Here is a 20837-nt window from a genome sequence, read left to right as displayed (position 1 = left end):
TATTCGCTTCGTCGGTACATAAAAGAGAACCTTGCCCAACTGCAGGCTAAATAAAGTTTGCTCCAATCCAATCGCAAACATTCATAGAAAAGAACCACAAGCCTTCCACATATATACTTTCAATTGATTTCGGACCCCCCACCGGGGGAATTTCGATATCTTCAATATGTCCCATACTACTAGTCATTGACGCTTCGACTTCTTTCTGGCTGCAGCTATGCGGTCCAGCAGGCATACTTCACTAAAAAAATTGGGCCGAGCAGCCTGTGCCAGTTCGCCAAACAGATTCGTCATGTATATATATATATATATATATATATATATATATATATATATATATATATATATATATATATATATATATATATATATATATAAACGTTTATTTAAAAGAAAAAAAATGCAGAAAGCGAGTGGGTGGAGCCCCTAGTCCAGGGCCCCACTGGTTTGAGCGGTCCACCGTGCTTGGTCGAGCAGCGCTAGTTGCATCTCCCGATCCTCGCTGGCGAGCCAAGTCTCCCATGTATATTCCTCAAGCAACAAGCACCAGTAAATTTCTCAAGTGAGTTTGATTTGATTGGATTTATTAATTGCCATTTACACACACACATGTACAGAGGAGTGGTAAATGGAGGTGTATGAGGGAAAAAAGCCGCACAGACGCGGCTTGAGGTAACATCACCCCCTTAGGTACAATATGGCTGCATGGGGTAACACATCAAGCGCCATATAAATTGCATTTACATAGTGGCCATAAAACATTGCAGTTATACAATATATGAAAGAACAGTGAAATATTTCCACAATAACAATGCAAAACACAATGTGGCATTGAAATAAATAAATAATATACACTTGATAACATAGACAAAAAAAAAGAGAAACATAACATACATTATTAATCATTAACAAACGCGCTCTAAAGAGGTGAGTTGAGCGTGTAGCACGGAAAAGGGAATATATATTGGTACATTCCTATTTGTACGCTGTAAATAGCTGTAAGCCTTCATTACCTTAACTTCAAATTTCCGCCGCTTAAAAAAAATAAACACGTGAAGAACCGCCTAATGTTGACAAGCAGTTAAAGAAGCAAGTGAGGCGTGTAGAATCTAAGCTCCAGTATTAGTAAAGTCGCCGTGCTAATGCCGAGTGTTTCTGTGAGGAAATGCAAAAATTCGATATTATACCATGAACTACTCGTCGTGAGCAAACCTGTTTTAGCGGAATAAAATCAACGTAACTGCTGTAGAAGTCATATATAGCCAGCTTTGTGACATACTTGTTGCACCGTGGCAGGTATGGTATCATAACTGGATTCCTATAGGCTATGCTTTTGCGATTGTCTATCCGCGTATGAAAAACCGCAATGGGCTGGTCTGCGTCGCTTCGGCTGGCACTGTAGCGTTGCCTTCGAGAGTTGCATTGTTGTCTAAGAAATTAGCTCTTTGAATAAATGTTCGCAAAGGAAGACGTCGTAAAAATATATTTGAGACGACCACCATAAGTATACAAGCAGAGAGAACGAGGGCGAACAAACGAAAACACCGCAGAAAGCGCCCGGACAACGCCCGAACTGTAGCAGACGACAGGCGCGAGTCCGCGCCCTGACGTCACGCGAGCGGCGCTCGCAGCGCCGCTCACGTTCGTTCTCCGGGCTAATAGCTCAGGCGGCTTTCCTTCATACGGTTTAGCATATCGCATGCGATGACGTACAGCTATCACGCCACTCTGAGCACGCGCCGCTTGTACAGGTCAGACAAATCAATTAATTCGGGAATGCGGGTGGTGGCAGAAAAAAGAAATCAATAATTACGGTAAATTCACCGACTTGTTTTTATTAACCCAGTGAATGAGTGTTCCCGGCAAGCAGACGTGCCCGAATGCCGACCGGTAGGCTTCTCTACACATGCTGGCGTGGCTTCCATCGTATTACAGATGTGTTTCATCCTGCCAAAGGAAACAAGGCAATGAAGCCAGAAAAGCATAGGGGGAGATAAACACTTTTTTATATGTACTCTAGAAATAGTTTACTGTCAGGGTCAGAATCAGGAGAAATACATTAGATTCGCAAAGAAATAAGCAGGGACATGAAAGTAGAAAAGAGAACTTGCCACCTGTACAAGTCGAACCAACAAGCTTCACACGACTACATGAAAGTGATCTACCTAGCGTAGGGCGGTGACAGCCGTGCTCGAGTACATTTTCTTGGGTATATGTGTGGATGTATCTTTAATGTAGCCTTGGAAACGTTAACCAGAGTCACCCAAGGACATGATGGCAGAAGTTGAACGCCCTTTAGACCCCAGGCTTCACATTCTTCAATTGAAGAGCTATCAACAGGCTAATAAACCCTCGAATATGCAGTCTCGCATCAGTGACACTACCGGAGCCAAGGCCCTTTCTAGACATGAGGGAGAAAAATCAGGGGTTGCGAGTCCGGCTTAAATAAGGGGCAAATGATCTCTTCCTTCATTCTCAGTTGCGTTTCTTTTTATTAGGAATCTCAAGGTTATCGTAAATATCACCGCCATACATAATTATTTCTAGGGCCCAGTTAAGCAACAGTTTCCCCTATGTTTTCCGACAGGCTTCTAGATTTGCTGCTTTCATCTGAAAGTGATTAAAGCTCGGTTATTCGCGGTGAATTATTTTATCTCTGCGATAAAATATTTAACACATAAGCACGCACGCGTGCACGTACGCACCACATGGCGCCTCCCATCCCTCCGCGCGCGCGCGCGCACGCACGCACACACACACACACACACACACACACACACACACACACACACACACGAACACGTAATTTATAAGCGACTCCACATGACGACGCAATTGCGCTCTCTCATTGCATGGGTTTGCAAATATATTTCATGCTTTCCAGGGTTTTAAATGATTAGGAAAAATTAGGAGAAGGAAAAAAAACGCCAGGACACGTAGGACGCTGGGCGCCTGCACACCAGCGTCCTCCTTGTTCTTGCGTCTTTCCTCTTAATTTTTACTATTTATTTAAGGCGATGGAAATGCATGCAATGTCAATTTTCCAACTAGCCCACCTGTCCACTTCAAGTACTGCTTTTTTAAAATAAGCTTTCTGAAAGGTTTCATTATCATTTTGAGCGATTGAAAAGCAAATATATTTCATTGCAAGGTGGTTATCAGTTTTCTTTGCGCTGCTGATTGATGGTGGCAGAGAGTGGTCACTGTAGGGAGCTGTCAGCCCAGTGGCAGCACAGGTATACAATTCTGTGGACGAAATGCAATGCGTATCGCTCCCGACCGGTAAAGTTAACGAACTACCATTCATAAAGTTGTCTACACATTAAGGCACGTTGTTCAAACCGCCTTCCTAAAAAGTCAACTTGTGTCTGCAAAGTTAACTTGAATAGGCGTTATTTCTTTTTCTTTTTCTTCAGTGACTTTCGCGTCGATCGTAGGTTAATCCGGAGTCCTTCACTACGGCGTGCCTCATAATGAAATCGTGGTTTTGGTACGTAAAACACCAGAATTCAAAGATATTGCCTGTCAGTCTATCCTCGCGGCATCAAGGCTCAAAGCACTCTGCTATCCCATGTTTACCCTCCGCTATCTTAGTGCCTTACCTGTCTTCTATTTCGCTTTCTCCCTGCTATCTTAGTCCTTCTCAGAAGACCGTAGTTGCAAATTTCCCACAAGAAAAGCGGCAATCAAACGTCTTCAGCTGCTGTCGCAACCCAAATATAACTGGGTTACCTAAATCAGAACTCACATTACAATGTACCGCATACCATTTCCTTCTTGTTTATGGGCGCTCAACGTTGACAAAGACGTGTTATCGCTGCCCGTCTGGTCTGCGTCTTCTTTCCTCTCTTTTTCTGACTCAACCATTGCGTAACTGCTCGATAGCGGTGTCACGTCACCCACTGAATCAGTCATCTTGGCAGTCTCCTATCTTAGAAAGTCATCCTTAGGTATTCCTGAAAGAAAGCCCTGAAAAAATAAAGAAAGAGATTCATAAGAAGGAGCCAAATTCTATATGCAAATAGTTTTCACTACTTGGCCTCTATAAATGACGGCTTCATATCAAAAGCAAAATTGTCTGTTAGTGTGTTCAGCGAACACCATAGGTTTTGCCCAACCGCTGTTAGTCAAGCATCAACTCATTGCACAGACAAAGAGAAATAGAAAGGAAAGACAGACAGGTGTGTTAGAGTCAGTTGCAAGATGTCACTAGCCAAAGAACCTGGGGCCGCCAGCATTCATGCTACGAGACTGTGCCACAATGATGGTGGATACTTTGCGCATTCCTTTTTTTTTCATCCTCTGTAGCACTTTTCCCTTCCTCTGTGCCAATAATTAAATAAGAGTCACCCAAATCAGCCTTCTACATTAGCCTATGTTTTTAATTACCTGCATACGCCGGCTTAATTATATCCAAATGAAGGCAGTGACATTATCAAGCGGTTTTGAGGGAAATTGGCTGCATATCAAATGACGCTAGGGGCTGGTACACAGTTTTATGATGGATTATTCAAAATAGGTAAAACAGATAGCGGCAATATTTTGGATCCTATTCCTATGAAGCCCTGCTTAATGACACTAATAGGTTTGTATTAACAGCACATATTTGTCTTTTCTGATTTTACCCTGACAGCATTTTATAATTGCAGGCCGGTATACGAGACCTTGTGTTGACCGCTTGCACCACACAACCCTCATGAGGAAAAGACGAGCGCTAAAGAATTTTTAAAACAAGGGTGACACGGCGACGCCTATAGAATGGTTCGCAAAGATCAAGAGACACGTTGCGGTGGTGTTGTAGTTATACTTAGAGAAAAAATTGGGATCATTACTATGAAAGACCGGCCTGACGTGGAAAGTATTTGGTGCCAAATATCGCCACGAACCTCCTTTTATATTATCGCTACACTTTACATAGCCCCTGCTGCCCCTGTGCTTTTCTAAGAAGCAATGCAGAATTACATCAGCGATAACGTACCGGCTAATGCACGCGTGCAACCTTTCCGGTATTAAATAGTATACTCTCTGCTTTGACTCATCATCATCAGCCTATTTATGTCCACTGCTGGACGAAGGGTTCTCCCTTCGACCTCCATTTACCCAATACTTACATGTGGGGAATCTTCGATTACTTCATAAGCAGCTCCTGCACTTATGCTTGGTGAATGGGATGTAATATGTAGCCGCCGAGTTACTCAAATGAAACAGTTTCTCTCTTAAATGGTCCAAATCTTTATTGATCCGTCACAAGACAAACCGAATAATAACTTGAGAAACATACTGACAAACACATAAAATCCGATTACAATGGTGCCCGTGAACTTTAAAACACATCTTGTAATAAAACATAAGTACATTCTCTAAAGTTTCATCAGTATTACAGTGTAGAAATATCCTTTAATTTCAATTGGCTCCTTCTTTTCAAAAACAATGTATACAATGGAAAGTTAAACATGGAACAAACATGTGCAAACTCACAAAGTATTGACACTATGGTCGAAGAGAAATATGCGACGCATTACAGGCCAGCAAACGCATTCCTGGCACAAAACACATGCACTTTTATGGAAGAGGTTACCAGATGGAGCTGCTAAGCATGGGGCTGGTAGTGTAGATAAACTGCGCAAGAAACTTTTTTTTGTGTGCCATATTCTAAGACAGCAGCTCATTTGATAACATCCCGTACAGCGTATGGATGTTCCTGACATAAAGTACAGTACATTTAGAAATGCGTTGTAAATTCTCATTTGAGGCTGCAGGTCTAGCTAGCTTTGCTTATATTTCACATAAAGTTATTCATTTATGTGCTGAACCCCAGTTTCTAAGTGTGCCTTGTGGTTATGCAGGAATATCCTGCCTGGTGTCAAAGCAGTGCAGAGGCATATCACATTTCCTATTCGGTTGGCCTCTTCACGAAAGTAGTTTCCTGGTGCTGTTGGGATTGATCTGCTACACTTTCTCGCAAACAAACAAAATTAAATTTACAATATTATCTAGTGTGTAGCAAATGAGTATAAAACTGCAAAGAGCATTGGCATTAAAATCTTGCGCATCAGCTTTCTTGTCATATATGGTAGCTTTTCATTCCCATTAGGGTAAGGATGTTATAGTTCTGAGGAGCAGCGTGCACAATTACGCGATCAATTATTGTAACTTGTTGAATATGCAATGTAACTAAAGAATAGCATGGCTTCAGATAAGAACCAAAAAACCGATGTGACGAATACCATGCATCAAAGGCGACTTAAGCATAAGTACAGACAGGGAAGTGCACAAAAAGACAAAACAAGAAGCAAGACGTAAATTGAGAGTGGCGGCATCCTGTTTCACATATCCCTTCCATGCAAAGTATGGACAGCTGGGCTAGTTGGTTATGATTAGCATTGTGAAACATAGTTCCAGCGCACAACTGAACAAGGACGAGGAGAGAAAGACAACACGAACGCCGGACTTCAACTGAGTTTTATTCATTGGAAACAGGGCTTTATGTACACAGGGGGAGGGGTTGGGGGACTGCTACGGCGCAGGACCACTCAAAAATATTTCCTTGGTCTAGGCAAAGGTCATCAGAGGTGTCTTTTCTATTTATGTCACTCAGTACAATCTTGTTCATACCCCGCCCTGCCTAGCTGATTCGACACACCCGTTTGCCCTGAGATAATCAATTTCTTTTGTCCCGAGTGCAACAGAAGGAACACTGACACAGTTCTCGTTTTCATTGGAGATACAACACGCTTCAGATATTTCCCGGTGTTTCTGATCGCTATATTTGCGCAACACGCGTGTTCGTTCAAAAAACGCCTTGCATGCTGGCTTGTGCGAGCAACGGCGTACGTGGTCGGCTAAATGACCAGCGCCACTTAGTGATGTAGCATTCCTGCGATGCTCTAGCAAGGATTCATTCAGACAGCGCCCGGTTTGGCCAATAACATTTCCCACAGGCGAGGGGAATACTGTACACAACGCCGACGTCACATTTAACGAGGGCTTTGGTGTGCTTTATTTTGCAGGCTGGCTTCTTCTGGGATTCGTTTACAAGGCGACACATTCGTCCCAGCTTTTCCGGTGCTGAAAACACAACACGCACCCCGCACCTATCGCCAACCTTCTTGAGGCGGTGAGACACCTGGTGCCAATAGGGCACTACGACAGGGCGCTTTTTGCGGGCGTGCGTCTTTTTTCAGCCTGCGCCTCCCACCAGCCTTTGCCTCGCGAATCTGGCTCCCTACCACCGAGGCCACGATTTCTCCGTGGAACCCAGCCTTCTCCAGACGCCTTAGCTGGGCGTCGACGCTGTCACGAACTTGATGTTCACATGACTTGTCTAGAGCAGAGCGGATGCAGTTTTTTGCTATAGCTCTTTTTACGAGCTTGGAGTGGGCCGATTGATAATTCAGAATTTGTTTTTTCGACCGTGGTTTGCACTGCCAGCACACGCGCGCTCCATGAAAAATCAGACACAAGTCGAGGTACTGGATGCGACCATCTTGCGGCAGTTCGTGCGTGAACTTCATTCCAAAGGCGTTACTAGCAAAAATATCGAGAATGTTGTTTGTACTGTTGCCTTTATCCTGAGCATCAGTCGTATTCATTACCACGAGGTAATCGTCGACATATCTAAAAACTTTCTGCACGCCTGCGTTGTAAAGGGACGCTTGAATGCGCTTGTCAATACTTGCTAAAAAAATATCGCTTAAAAGTGGTGCTAGGCAAGAGCCGATGCACAATCTTTCTTTTTGGATAAAACAGCTGTCATTAAAAGTGATAATGGTGGATGAGAGATAAAAGGAAATTAGCTCTAAAAAATTGTCAGTTGATAACCCAGTCATGTTTTGGAAGGCCACTGGTGCCATGTCTTCAACGTGGCTTCTAACCGCGCTGAAAAGCTCAGGATGAGGCAATGAGTAAAACAAATCTTCTACATCGATAGAGAATGCAAACCTCTTTTGACACAAGGTTTCACAGCCAGAAAAGTATTCGATAACCTCTGTAGAATTTTTTACCAGGAAAGGGTCTTCTAACGGAATGGTACTGAGGTGCTTCTGCAGATACCTTGACAAGATGCCCTGCCAAGAGCCCTTCTCAGTGACAATAGCCCTGAATGGAACAGATTCCTTGTGGGTCTTTACTGTGAAGAAAACACTCAAAGACAAATTGTCAGCAGCGTTGATGCTCTTTCTTAATTTTTCTAGGTTGAGCTCTTCACATAAAGCAATAGCCTTTTTCTTCACTTTAGCTAACGACACATTCATTGGGACAAAGTTTTTGGCGATAGCCTCATTTGCCTTCTGTAGAAACAGGCTTTTTGGCATCACAACAAAGCCGCCCTCTTTGTCGCCAACTAATAGGTTAAGATCTTTGCTTTTCAAGTAGTTAACAGTGAATCTGACAGGCAATTTTGGAGCAAAAGGCGCACCTCTATGTTGCAGTGACTCTACGCCTTCAGCTATACATCGCTCCTGTTCATCTGAACTGGCTGCCGCGGCCACATTTCTATAGACAGCATTCGTACCGGTTCTTCTTTAGGCTCGATACAAAACTTAGGATCATGGCTTAGCACTCCTGCAACCCTTTCAGGCAAGTCACACTCACCGATGCAGGTAACTTGCTTTGGAGCAACATGCTGTCGCACTTGCGCTTTCTTCAACGCACACAGATTTCTAAGACACATGCTCCACAAAACCTCGGAAGTCCTCGTAGCCTCACTGCTCAGCGTTCGGAAAAATGGGTCACCATTCTGTCCAGGCACTAACGAAGCGGAGTAGGTGCGCAGGCAGTTCTGCAGGTGTCTGATCTGTCGCCACAGCTCGGAGCGCATAATTTTCATTATCTTTCTTGAATGTCGGGCAGACGGGAAGCACGGCGCAAACAGGGCATGAACACCAGGTAGGACAAGACGGTGGTCCAGAGCAAACGTGAGCTCTCTTGCACAGCATGTGGTCACTGCTAATAGGTTGACAGGGGTCGAGGAAGGGTTTGCACATAAAGGAGGAGGGGGAAAGGGCCCAATGTACTAGAAAGTATATCGCTAAGTATGGACAGCTGGGCTAGTTGGTTGTGATTAGCATTGTGAAACATAGTTCCAGCGCACAATTGAACAAGGACGAGGAGAGAAAGACCACACGAACGCCGGACTTCAACTGAGTTTTATTCATTGGAAACAGGGCTTTATGTACACAGGGGGAGGGGGTGGGGGACTGCTACTGCGCAGGACCACTCAAAAATATTTCCTTGGTCTAGGCGGGTGTGTCGAATCAGCTAGGCAGGGTGGGATATGAACAAGATTGTACTGAGTGACGTAAATAGAAAAAGAAAGAGGGAAAAGTTTCTTTTTTTATTTTTGTTTTGACACCACTGATGACCTTTGCCTAGACCAAGGAAACATTTTTGAGTGGTCCTGCGCAGTAGCAGTCCCGCACCCCCTCCCCCTGTGTACATAAAGCCCTATTTACAATGAATAAAACTCAGTTGAAGTCCGGCGTTCGTGTTGTCTTTCTCGCCTCGTCCTTGTTCAAATGTGCGCTGGAACTATGTTTTCCAATGCTAACAAGTATTGTTAGTGGATTCGCCGTTGCCATCACAGGCTGCCTGTTCTCTTAGGCGCAAAACGGTGTGTTCTTTGCTCAGCGTGCGTGAGTGATACATCGCCATGTTCGGGGCAAGCTTCTACAGTTGAAGCAGAAGATTGCGCTACGTTTTGTTCTCTATTGCCGCAAGAGTAGAACGGGCATTCTACTCTCTCTCAGAAGGGCAGAGTGAAAAGCAAATTTCACTCGCTCCTTGGTGACTGAGTGAACAATGCAATTTACTCCACTCGACATTTTGCGAGAGTAAAACAACGCTTCGAAGAGTAAATCGGACGCTTCACTCCTGCGATAACCTCCCTAGTTTTTAGAGTGCTCTAGTTATAGTAATGTGAAACTATATGTACCCCTGTATTCAGAAATGCATCTTAACTCGAATACCATGCTTTGACTTGATATAAATGACGGCTCCTGTGAACGTGCCAAAGACGCTCATTGTGTTTGCTTTGGTGCGTTGACGACAGGCGTCTTATAAATCAAGACAAACGTGGGCTTCAAGTTAAGATGCATTTCTGAATACGGGGGTTAGACAACTCCAGTGGAGCTTCTGCATAATATGTTTTTAAAAGGTTTCTTTACCTACCTTCCTGGGTTTTGCAGGGTTGCTGGGTGCTAGTGGGTCGCTAAGTATCTCGGCGGATGTATTTGTGGATATGTACACCAGACTTTAAAGTGCACCGAATGCAATAGTCAGGTATGCTTTCTGTCGCCCTTATGGTCAGGTTTCATTTTGTCTCCCTAATGGTCCAACGGTTATCTAATCCACGCATTACAAGACCTGCCCAGCGCCCTATTTTCTCTTAAATCCTATTAGAATATCATCTCTAGCCGTTTGCTCTCTGATCCAAACCGCTCTCTTTCTCTCTCCTAAAGTTCCATTGCTCTTAGCGCGTTCCTTATCTTGTTTTCAAGCTTCTTTGTCAGTCTCCATGTCTCTGCGCCATATGTCAGGACCGGTAAAATGCGCTCATTCTATACTTTCCTTTTCAATGATAACGGTAAGCTCTCAGTCGGGAGCTCACTATGTCTGCCGTATGCGATCAAATCCATTTTTATTCTTATGTGAATTTCCTTATCATGGTCAGAGTCCCCTGTGATTAGTTGACCTTGGTAAACGTACTCCTTCACAGACTCTAGAGGCTGACTTGCCATCTTAAAATTTTTTTCCCTGGCCCGGTTATTTATCATTATTTTTGTCTTCTGCATATTCATCTTCAGCTCTACTCTTACACTTTCCCTGTTAAGGTCATCAATCATTTGTTGTAACTCGTCCGCAGTGTTGCTGAATAGAATACTGTCAACGGCAAACCAAAGGTTACCGAGATATTCGCCGTCGATCTTTACTCTTAAGCCTTCCCAGTTTAATAGCTTGAATACTTATTCTAAGCATGCAGTGAATAGCATTGGAGAGATTGTGTCTCCCTGTATGACCCCTTTCTTCATAGCTATTTTCCTGCTTTTCTTGTGTAGAATCAAGGTAGCTGTGGAACCTCTGTAGATATTTTCCAAGGTATTTACGTAAGCGTTCTGTACTCATTTGATTACGCAATGCCTCTGTGACTGCTCGATTCTCTACTGAATCAAATGCTATTTCTTAATCTATGAAAGCCATATAGAGAGGCTTATTGTACTCTGCGGATTTCTCGAAAACCTGAATAATGTCATGGATGTGATCCATTGTAGAATATCCTTTCCTGAAGGAAGCCTGCTCCCTTGGTTGACTAAAGTCTAATATTGCCTTTATTCTGTTGGAGATTATTGTGGTAAATATCTTATATAATACTGGGAGTAAGCTAATGGGCCTATAATTTTTTCGTTCTTTAACGTCGCCCTTTTTGTGGATTAGTATACCGTTTGCATTATTGCAGTTTTATGGGACCCTTGCAGTCAATTGACACTTCGTATAGAGAGCTGCCAGTTTTCCTAGCATTTAGTCTCCTCCATCTTTGATTAAATCGACTGTTATTCCATGCTCTCCTGTCGCTTTTCCCGTTTCATGCCTTGCAAGGCCTTTTTGACCTCACCGCTAGTTATAGGAGGAGTTTCTCTATAGTGTTCATTATTTTTTCAAATAGAGTACTCCTGAGTCCTCTGGGTACTGTACAGGTCAGTATAGAATTCTTCCGCTGCTTTTATTATACCTTCGAGATTGCTGATGGTGTTACCCTGCTTATCTTTCAGTGCATCTTGGTTTGTCCTATGCCAAGTTTTCCTCTCACTGATTTCAGGCTGCGTCCATTTTTTACAGCTTCTTCAGTCTTTCTCACGTTATAATTTCTAATATCACTTATTTTCGCTTTGTTGATCTGTTTTGGCAGTTCCGCTAATTCTGTCTTATCTCTTGATTTGGACACTTTCATTCTTTGTCGTTTCTTTATTACGCCATTTGTTACTCGGGAGAGCTTGTCTACGGGTTGCCTTGGTGCCTTGCCTCCCACGTCAACTGCTGCCTCTGAAGCCGGCCTAATTAAGCTTTCGTTCATTACCTCTATGTCATCTTCATCTCTCTGTTCTAAGGCTGGATATTTGTTTGCAAGTACCAGCCTGAATCAATATGCTTTTACCCTTACTGCCTCTAGGTTGACCTGTTTCTTCTTGACCAATTTTACTATTTCTCTTTTCAAATTGAGGTGAATCCTAGCCCTCACTAACTTATGATCACTGCACGTTACCCTACCTATCACTTTTACATCCTGCACTATGGGCAGAAAGTATGAAATGAATTTTATTTCTTGTTTCCCCATTAGGGCTCTGTCAGGTCCATTTTCTGTTGCTACGTTTCCTGAAAAAGATGTTTATTATTCTCAGCTTGTTCCTTTCTGCGAATTCTACCAACATCTCTCCTCTAGCATTTCTAGAATTGGCACCGTAGTTGCCAATTGCCTTTTCATCCGCCTGCTTTTCCCCCACTTTTGCATTGAAGTGACTCATTACTACTGTATACCGCGTTTGCACTTTTCTCATCGCTAACTCAACATCTTCATAAAACTGATCTACTTCCCCATCGTCGTGACTGGACGTTGGAGCGTAGGTTTGTACTACCTTTAATCTACACCTCCTATTGAGTTTGATTACGACTACCGCTACGCTCTCAATAACGCTGTAGAATTCATCAATGTTGCCCGCTTTGTCCTTATGGGTTAGGAATCCTACCCAGTATTGCTTATTATCTGGGAGACCTCTATAGCAGAGGACAAGTCCGTTATTCTGCAATGTATACTCCTCACCAGTTCTTCTAGTCTCACTAAGGCCGATGACATCCCAAACAATGCCTGATAGTTCCTCCAAGAGACCTGCTAAGCTAGCTTCACTCGAGAGGGCCCGGGTGTTAAACGTTGCAAGGGTCAGTTTTCATTGGCGGCCTGTCCGGACCTCAAGATTCTTAGCCCACACTGCTGCGTTACAGGTCTGACCGCCGCCTTGATCAGGTGCTCCGCAGCTGCTGGGGAATGAGGCCTATTGTATAATTGAAGATATCAGTAGTGACTCAGTTGACGATAATTATTGTCAGACGTTGTTGGAGATTGCATTAATAACGATCTTATGCCAATAGTTCAGCAAGCAACAAGGGTCGGAACAACTTCAGAGGCTTTGTTAGATTCGATATTCTTAAGTAGCAAAATGTTTGAGTGTGACGTCACTGTCTTAGAGGGGATCTCGGACTATAAGCATGTGTTACTTTCTATAAAACAGGTTATGCCACACACACACAAAAAAAAATACGGAAGACACAAACTGGTTGTGTACACGATTTTTCAAAGGCTGATGATGTGAGCATTTTCGATTACTCAGAGATGGCATTATACTCATTTGATAAGGCATCGGACGTGAACTTCTTGTGGGATGAACTTAAAGGAAGTAACTGCTTACTTTCTAAACAGTTTGTTCCACAACGAAAAAACGGTGAAAAAGAGCAATCCTTGGATAAATCGTGAAATTATGGAGTTAAAGCGTAATCGAAAACGCAGGAAAAATAAAAAAGCTGAAAAAATGGGACGGAAATTTCGCACCATTCCTCGCTTCTTAAACACAAAGTAGCGTCTGCTAAAGAAGAGTACTTCTCGAAAAAACTCATGCTATTCATGGAAACTTGTCCGCAACGGTTTTGGCATCACCTTGCCCTATCGCGAGAAGATGTAAACTACGTTGACGTTGATGGACGTATCATTAGTGATGCCTTGGCAATCGCTAACGAAGGCAATCAGTATTTCCTTTCTCTGTGTACTCCTTTAGAGTATTCACTTCTTAATCTACCTTTAATAGGTTACGAACGTGGAACAGACATGCTGGATGTTGTTCCATGTGAGCAGAGAATATTTCCTTTCCTTCTTGACATCGCGAAAGAATCTGCTGGCCCAGATTCCATTCCAAATGAATTTTTACGGCATTACGCAGAATGGGTTGCGAAGCACGTATTGGCAATTTTCGATGCATCACTTCAGCAACAGACATAACCATATGACTGGCTGATTGTTCGAGTCGTACCTGTTTTTATATCTGGAAATAAACACAAAATTGAAAACTACCGACCCATTTCCATTACGTTTGCTTGTTACATCTTTGAACACATTATATGAAAACTTTATTTCATTACCTTGAATATTCTAATCTTTTTATTAAACAGCATGTCTATAGACGGAAGCTGTTGACGGTTACTCAGCTCGCAGAAACAGTCCACGATTTGCAACATCCCTCAACGAAACAGGACTAATCGACGCAATGAATGAATGAATGAATGAATGAATATCTTTATTTCCAATAGATTGGGGGAGACAGGGAAGAAAAGCTGCAAGTGAGGCTTGAAAAAACACCCTGCCCCCTATAACCACAAGACATGGGCAGCGCGGAGCCGCCGCGTGTTTTAAAAAAAATATATATACACAGTTTTGCAAGAATGCATAAAAAGTGAGTAGTTGCTTCACATATGACAGACAAAAAAAACATATATACACATATATATGTAATATAAATGTGAACAAAAAGCTGTAAAACTCATCTAATCTGCACTTCTGAAATATAAACATATGTGGCCATATAAACATTAATATTAGTCACACTGAATTAGTCGAGAAAATTCTGATGGGGTAAGGGCATATATATCAATGCCAGATTTGTTGTAAGCATTTAAAAGCCTTGGTAAGTTGTTTTTTAGCATTTGTGAGCTGTAATTAGTCCTAAAATGGTGCACAGTCCAGGGTTCTGTGTTTCTTGTGAAACGTGAGGGGACACGTTCTTCTAAGCATGATAATTTAACAAGGGATAGATCGTTTTTCCTGTTCATGTAATAAACCTTCTGCAAAAGTCGACGCCTATAGATTTCGTGAGCTGTGATAATGTTAAACTTGTCAAATAATTGCTCGGTGTGTGAATCATACGGAACATTTGCTAGGACGCGTACTATCCTTTTCTGTAATAAAAATAATTTATTTAAATTCGTATCAGTTGTAGTGCCCCATACGAGGTGACAATAATTGAGATGAGAGGCGAATAAGGCGTTGTATAATAGTACTTTAACTGATGTAGGAAGAAGGTAACGGTTACGGCTTATTATACCTGTTATCTGACTCAGTTTTTGCGTTACAAAGTTTATATGGTCATTCCATAGCAGCGATGAAGATAAATACACGCCTAGAATTTTGATGCGTTCTACAAATTCAATCGGAGCATTATTATAGCCTATGCCATGTAGTAAAGGGGAGGTGCTTCCCTTTGGACGAAAAATTATAGCTTTAGTTTTGGTTGTGTTGACACAAACAGTTTTGCTTAGACCATGTACTAAGTTTCAGGAGCACTTCATTTGATGTTGTGATAAGCTCGGTATAAGAACGTGATGTTAGAAATATACTGGTGTCGTCTGCGTAAATTAAAAATTTTACATTGAAATGAATATTTACAATATCGTTAACATATAGATTAAAAAGCAAAGGACCCAGAATGCTGCCTTGAGGTACTCCAGAAAGTATAAACCTCTCTTGGGACCTGAAATTATTTATCTGTACATATTGGCGTCTATTTTGAAAATACGACTTAATAAATTCAAGAGGAAGTCCTCTAACTCCATAACGATTGAGCTTATGAAAAAGAATATTGTGGCTAATATAATCGAACGCTTTACTAAAATTACAAATAAACCGAGAGTTATGAGCTTGTTTTCGAAATTGGTAAGGATATATTCTTTATGATGCAGTAGGGCTAACTCTGTAGACTTGTCTTTTTGAAACCCATACTGAGATTCGCTAATTAAGTTGTGCTTATTACAGAATGAGTTTAAACGTACAAATATTATTTTCTCTAAAGCTTTGGAAAAGATAGGGAGAACAGATATGGGCCGGTAATTATTTATATCTAGCTTGTTGCCTTTCTTATGGAGTACTGTTACTCTCGCACTCTTCATCTTTGCAGGAAAAACACCAGTTGAGATGCATAAGTTGTATATGTGTGCAAGTAGCCCAGTGATTATATGTAGCACAAATTTTATGGGTGTTATTTGTATCCCATCAGGATCAATGCATGACGAGTTTTTAAAACTAGAGAATACTGTATGCACTTCATGAACATCTGTAGGCTGGAAAAAGAGCGTGTTTTGATTTGGAGGGAAAGTAAGGTCAGGAAGTTTTGCTGAAGTAACATAGGTATCGCGATACACAAAATGTTTATTAAACTGTTCGACCATTTCCTGTTGTGATAACTTCTGTCCTTTGTAAGCAATTTGTTCTATAGACTCGCTCCTTCGTTGTCGCCACAATACAAAATTCAGGTTATGCCAAAGTTTATGGCTCTGAGAGCAAGAAGAAAACATCTGGAAATAATATGCAACTTTTGCTTTTCGTAACTCTTTGGTTAGTTTATTTCTATACTCTTTAAAAGACTTTAAGTCAGCAGGGTCACGGTATTTTACAAATTTACCATAAAGCTGGTCACGCTTCTTTATTTTCTTAAACAGGTATTTTGTTAGCCAAGGCTTTCTGAAATTTTTATGTTTACTTTTTTTGCGGACGAAGTGTTTTGAATACACATCAACAAACATTGTGATAAACTTAGTGTAGGCAACTTCCGCATTATTTTCCTGAAGGATATTATCCCAGATTACCTCACTTAATTCTGCCTGAAATGCTTGCAGCGTTTGTTCAGTAATGTCCTGATAAAATATGTCAGATGCGTTGCTGCGTATCGCAATATGTGCACTTTCAACGTACATACAAATTGGCATGTGATCACCTATGCAATGCGCCAAAACACAACTGCTAATACATGAAGGATGATAACTTGTTAAAAAGAGATCAAGCGTAGTTTCACTTGTAGCTGTAACCCTAGTTGCTGATTCTATGGCATTAATGCAACCGTTCTGGACAAATGTGTTTACAAACTCGCGCGTCGTTGCGTTTTCAGAACCCATATCAATATTCATGTCTCCACGAATAACTACACATTTTCGGTTTTCACTGGCAAATGACAACAGATTATCCATAAACATGAAAAAAGCATTCAAACTCCCATCAGGTGGTCGGTAACAAACAGCAAATAACGTATCATTGGTTTCAACACATAGCACCTCAATATTTTCATTTGTACACGAAAAGTCGCCAGATAGATCACATGATATAGACTCATTTACAAACAGGGAAACACCTCCTCCACGCCGTGATTCTCTGTTTAAATAGAAAATTTTCTTATTAGGTAACTGAAAAATATTGCTAGCGTCAGTGTACCACGTTTAGGTAAGCATAACTACATCGCACAAGTTTTCTATGTCTGAAAAGAAGGTTTACAGTTATGTTGTTTTATTATTCGCCGATTGCACATTTAGATGTATACAGCTTAATCCTCTTTTTTGAGCGCGTAGTGTAGAGAACCATTCTGTCTTTGTTTTATAGCCTAGGTGCATAATGGTTCTATTGAGCTCAAAAATATCTTACTAACGAGCTAGGGCAGAAAGGTCGTCAGAACATTTTACAACAACCGCAGGATCGCCACCATCTTTACGTACCAGGACTTTCCCATTAGAACACCAAACATACCTATAGCCAGAACTTTTTGCCCATTCTTTAGCAAAGTAGAGAAGCTTTCTTGTACGGAGGGTCAGGTTTTCAGCTATGTAAACCCTATCCTCACTGTTTCTCAGGTTTCGTTTGCTAGCGAGCCAAGCATCGGCCAATTCCTGGCGTGCAAAACGTACGATGATTCCTCGCGGCTTCCCGGGCTTTCCAGGTAACCTATGTAGGGCTACGACATCTTGCCTGCACAACAAAGCAACCTGTAATCTTCCGGCGATTCCATTTACTTTACTCTACAGGTCTTCTCCGTCATCCTCAGTCACACCATGAATTTCCAGATTTAATCGCCTGCTGCGTCTCTCAAGATCCTCAACATCAGATTCCAGCTGTGAAAGCTGCTGAAATGCGCCCTGTTTCTCAACTTTCTCCAACCGGCTCTTAACGTCTTTTATATCTTTATCATGAGTATCCAGCAGCTCTTGAATAGCGTCGAAATGATCAGACAAGATCTGAACAGATTTTTCCATGCATGAAACTTGGGCCGGAAGCTCGAGAAGAGAACTTAGCTTGCGGTCAATTTCTGCCAACTTAACAAGGATGTTGTTATCAGATGCCTGGTTTGCAGCGGGAACATGACTCTTGCCACCGATAGGCTTACAGAAGGAGCATTTCCACGTTTTCAGTGACGTCTCGCGCTTGCTATTAAACGCCTTTTCAGATACTCCAGAACAATCCCCAACATGAAAAACAAACTCGCAGTCAGAGCAAACTAGAACCCGGTCAGCATCGTCCAGCGAAACTCGGCAAGCAATACAACGGCCCATTTCTCACGTCTTGCACTATACAAAGGAAGAAGACTGCGGCACTTCAAGAGACACAAAAACACGTTGAAATGTTCAACCGTTTGACACACTTCGACGGCAGCAGCGGAGCATACAGAGAAAAAAAAAGAAAAAAGAGGGGGAGGCAAGGCTACCAACCTGGGAATTGCAGAAGAGCAGTTTAGAAACGTGTGCGACGCGCTCCGCGGCTGCCGTCAAGTGAACGGGAACGCCCCACGAAATGATCAAGATTGTTGATCCACGCCAGCAGGGGATGCATACGTCAGTGTCCAATTTCTTGCCGCGCCAATTTCAAAGAAGAAAGGCCTCTGGTCCGGGCGATGTCGGCGAGGTTTGGCACCGGCGTGGTTCAGTCCCGGAAACGTTGTTCGCTCCGCATTTGCTTGTAAGTCCGTGGCGAAAAACCTGGGAATTGCAGAAGAGCAGTTTAGAAACGTGTGCGACGCGCTCCGCGGCTGCCGTCAAGTGAACGGGAACGCCCCACGAAATGATCAAGATTGTTGATCCACGCCAGCAGGGGATGCATACGTCAGTGTCCAATTTCTTGCCGCGCCAATTTCAAAGAAGAAATGCCTCTGGTCCGGGCGATGTCGGCGAGGTTTGGCACCAGCGTGGTTCAGTCCCGGAAACGTTGTTCGCTCCGAATTTGCTTGTAAGTCCGTGGCGAAAAACCTGGGAATTGCAGAAGAGCAGTTTAGAAACGTGTGCGACGCGCTCCGCGGCTGCCGTCAAGTGCCCCTTGACATGTCTAAGGCATTTGATCGTGTTCCTCACGGAGAACTGATCATGAATCTTTGAGATTTAGAAGTCAACCCTATAATTGTGAGATGGATAAAAATGCACCTATCTAACAGAATAGAATTAGTGGAAGGGAACAACGCAAAATCAACTGTTCTGAGGTAATTTCAGGTGTCCCTCCGGGCTGCGTGTTGGATCCAATTTTGTTTTTGTGCTACATAAATGATTTGTCAGACACAATCCCACCTAATATTACTACACGTTTATTAGCGGATGATTGTTTAATTTACTCAGAGATAAATGGCTGCCAGGACCAAATCGCGGCAAATTTGGCGCTACAGGTTGTCGTGGCCTGGTGCGTGAAAAAGAAAACGAAGATAAACTTCAACAAGACATCATACATGCGGCTGACTAAGAGAACTAAGAACATATTAGCATTTGACTGATATTGACGGACATCATTTACCACAAGTTGACTCTTTTAAATACCTTGGTTTAACAATATCCTGAGATTATTATCCTCAGTCTTTGCCTTCGGGACCTCTTTCTGAATATTAAGAAGTTGTAATCTTTCCAATTATATCAATAAAAACCGATTCTGATTCTGATTCTGATTGAAACTAGAAAACACACATTCAGGACATTTGCTCAAAAGCTGAGAAAAAGCTGTGGCTTCTCAGAAGGAAGCTGAAGCTTGCTACTCTGAAGCATAGTTAACCGCGTATAAACCTTTGTGCGTCCCTCGTTAGAGTATGCGGGCGCTGGATGGGATCCGCACCAAAAATGTAGAGAAGATTGAAAACGTCCAGAGAAGCGCGGCTGGATTCCTACTATCGAGATACATACACAGAGGTTCTGTGACTAATATGTTAAATGATGTTGAACTTCCTAAGCTTGCTGAACGTAGAAGAACCACGAGACTAAAGTTTTTATATCAATTACACTGTAGTTTGATCTCTATGCTGACCTTTACTTGAAGCTACGTACTTCTCGCACCTTAAGAAGTTCCCAAAAGAATAGTTCGAACCAATCGCAGCGCGATAAGTGCTTTAAATATTGATTATTGCCAAAAACAATAAAAGAATAGAATTCCATACACCCCACAGTCCTTCAATCAGCCTCATTAAAACAATTTGAAGAGTGGCTTTCGTCTCATTTCTGTTGCGGCAATTAAAGGTTTTGGGATACCTCATACTGCTGATATTCAACAAGTTGCAGCCCTGCAATTGCTCTTATTTTAGATTATATTCAGAGCACTATGCATGTGGAAGCTTGGAAATTTTGTATCTTTCTTTCTATTTTGCCTCCTAATTAGTGTCACATGTGATTTGCTCTATACAATATTATGCACTGTATTCCTATTTGCACGTTTAGAGTTGCTTACGATTGCTGTTGTTTTATGTTCGGCTAAAACACTGCCTCTTATTCATGTATTGTATTATGTACTTGTGTTTATTTTACCCGCCCTGTAACCGCTCTCAGGACAACTGTAATCATAAATAAATAATTAAAAAACTGGGCTACTGTAACAATATATGTTTTTAGTTTTTTATTGCGGGAGGAATCATACAAACAGTCGAGGCGTGTTTTTGCCGTCCCTGCCACCATCCTCGTGCTGTCTCGTACATAATACAGACCTCTTACTTAGTTTTTTCAAAACTGCTTTCGTCTGTGCTGCC

General features: G+C 42.2%; 1 long non-coding RNA gene across 1 annotated transcript; it reads right to left on the bottom strand.

Moving 5' to 3' along the window:
* Positions 1-1728: 1728 nt before the first annotated feature.
* On the bottom strand, positions 1729-19147 carry LOC135911389 (uncharacterized). Its single transcript, XR_010567302.2, has 3 exons — positions 18559-19147; positions 3768-3969; positions 1729-1947 (listed from the first exon to the last, which is right to left on the bottom strand). It is a non-coding gene; the product is annotated as an uncharacterized lncRNA (long non-coding RNA).
* Between the last annotated feature and the right edge of the window lie 1690 nt (positions 19148-20837).

The sequence above is a fragment of the Dermacentor albipictus genome, chromosome 1 (assembly GCF_038994185.2).
Source record: "Dermacentor albipictus isolate Rhodes 1998 colony chromosome 1, USDA_Dalb.pri_finalv2, whole genome shotgun sequence".
Lineage (NCBI taxonomy): Eukaryota > Metazoa > Arthropoda > Arachnida > Ixodida > Ixodidae > Dermacentor > Dermacentor albipictus.
Note: the sequence above shows the minus strand (reverse complement) of the source record. Positions and strands in the feature narration are given on the sequence as shown.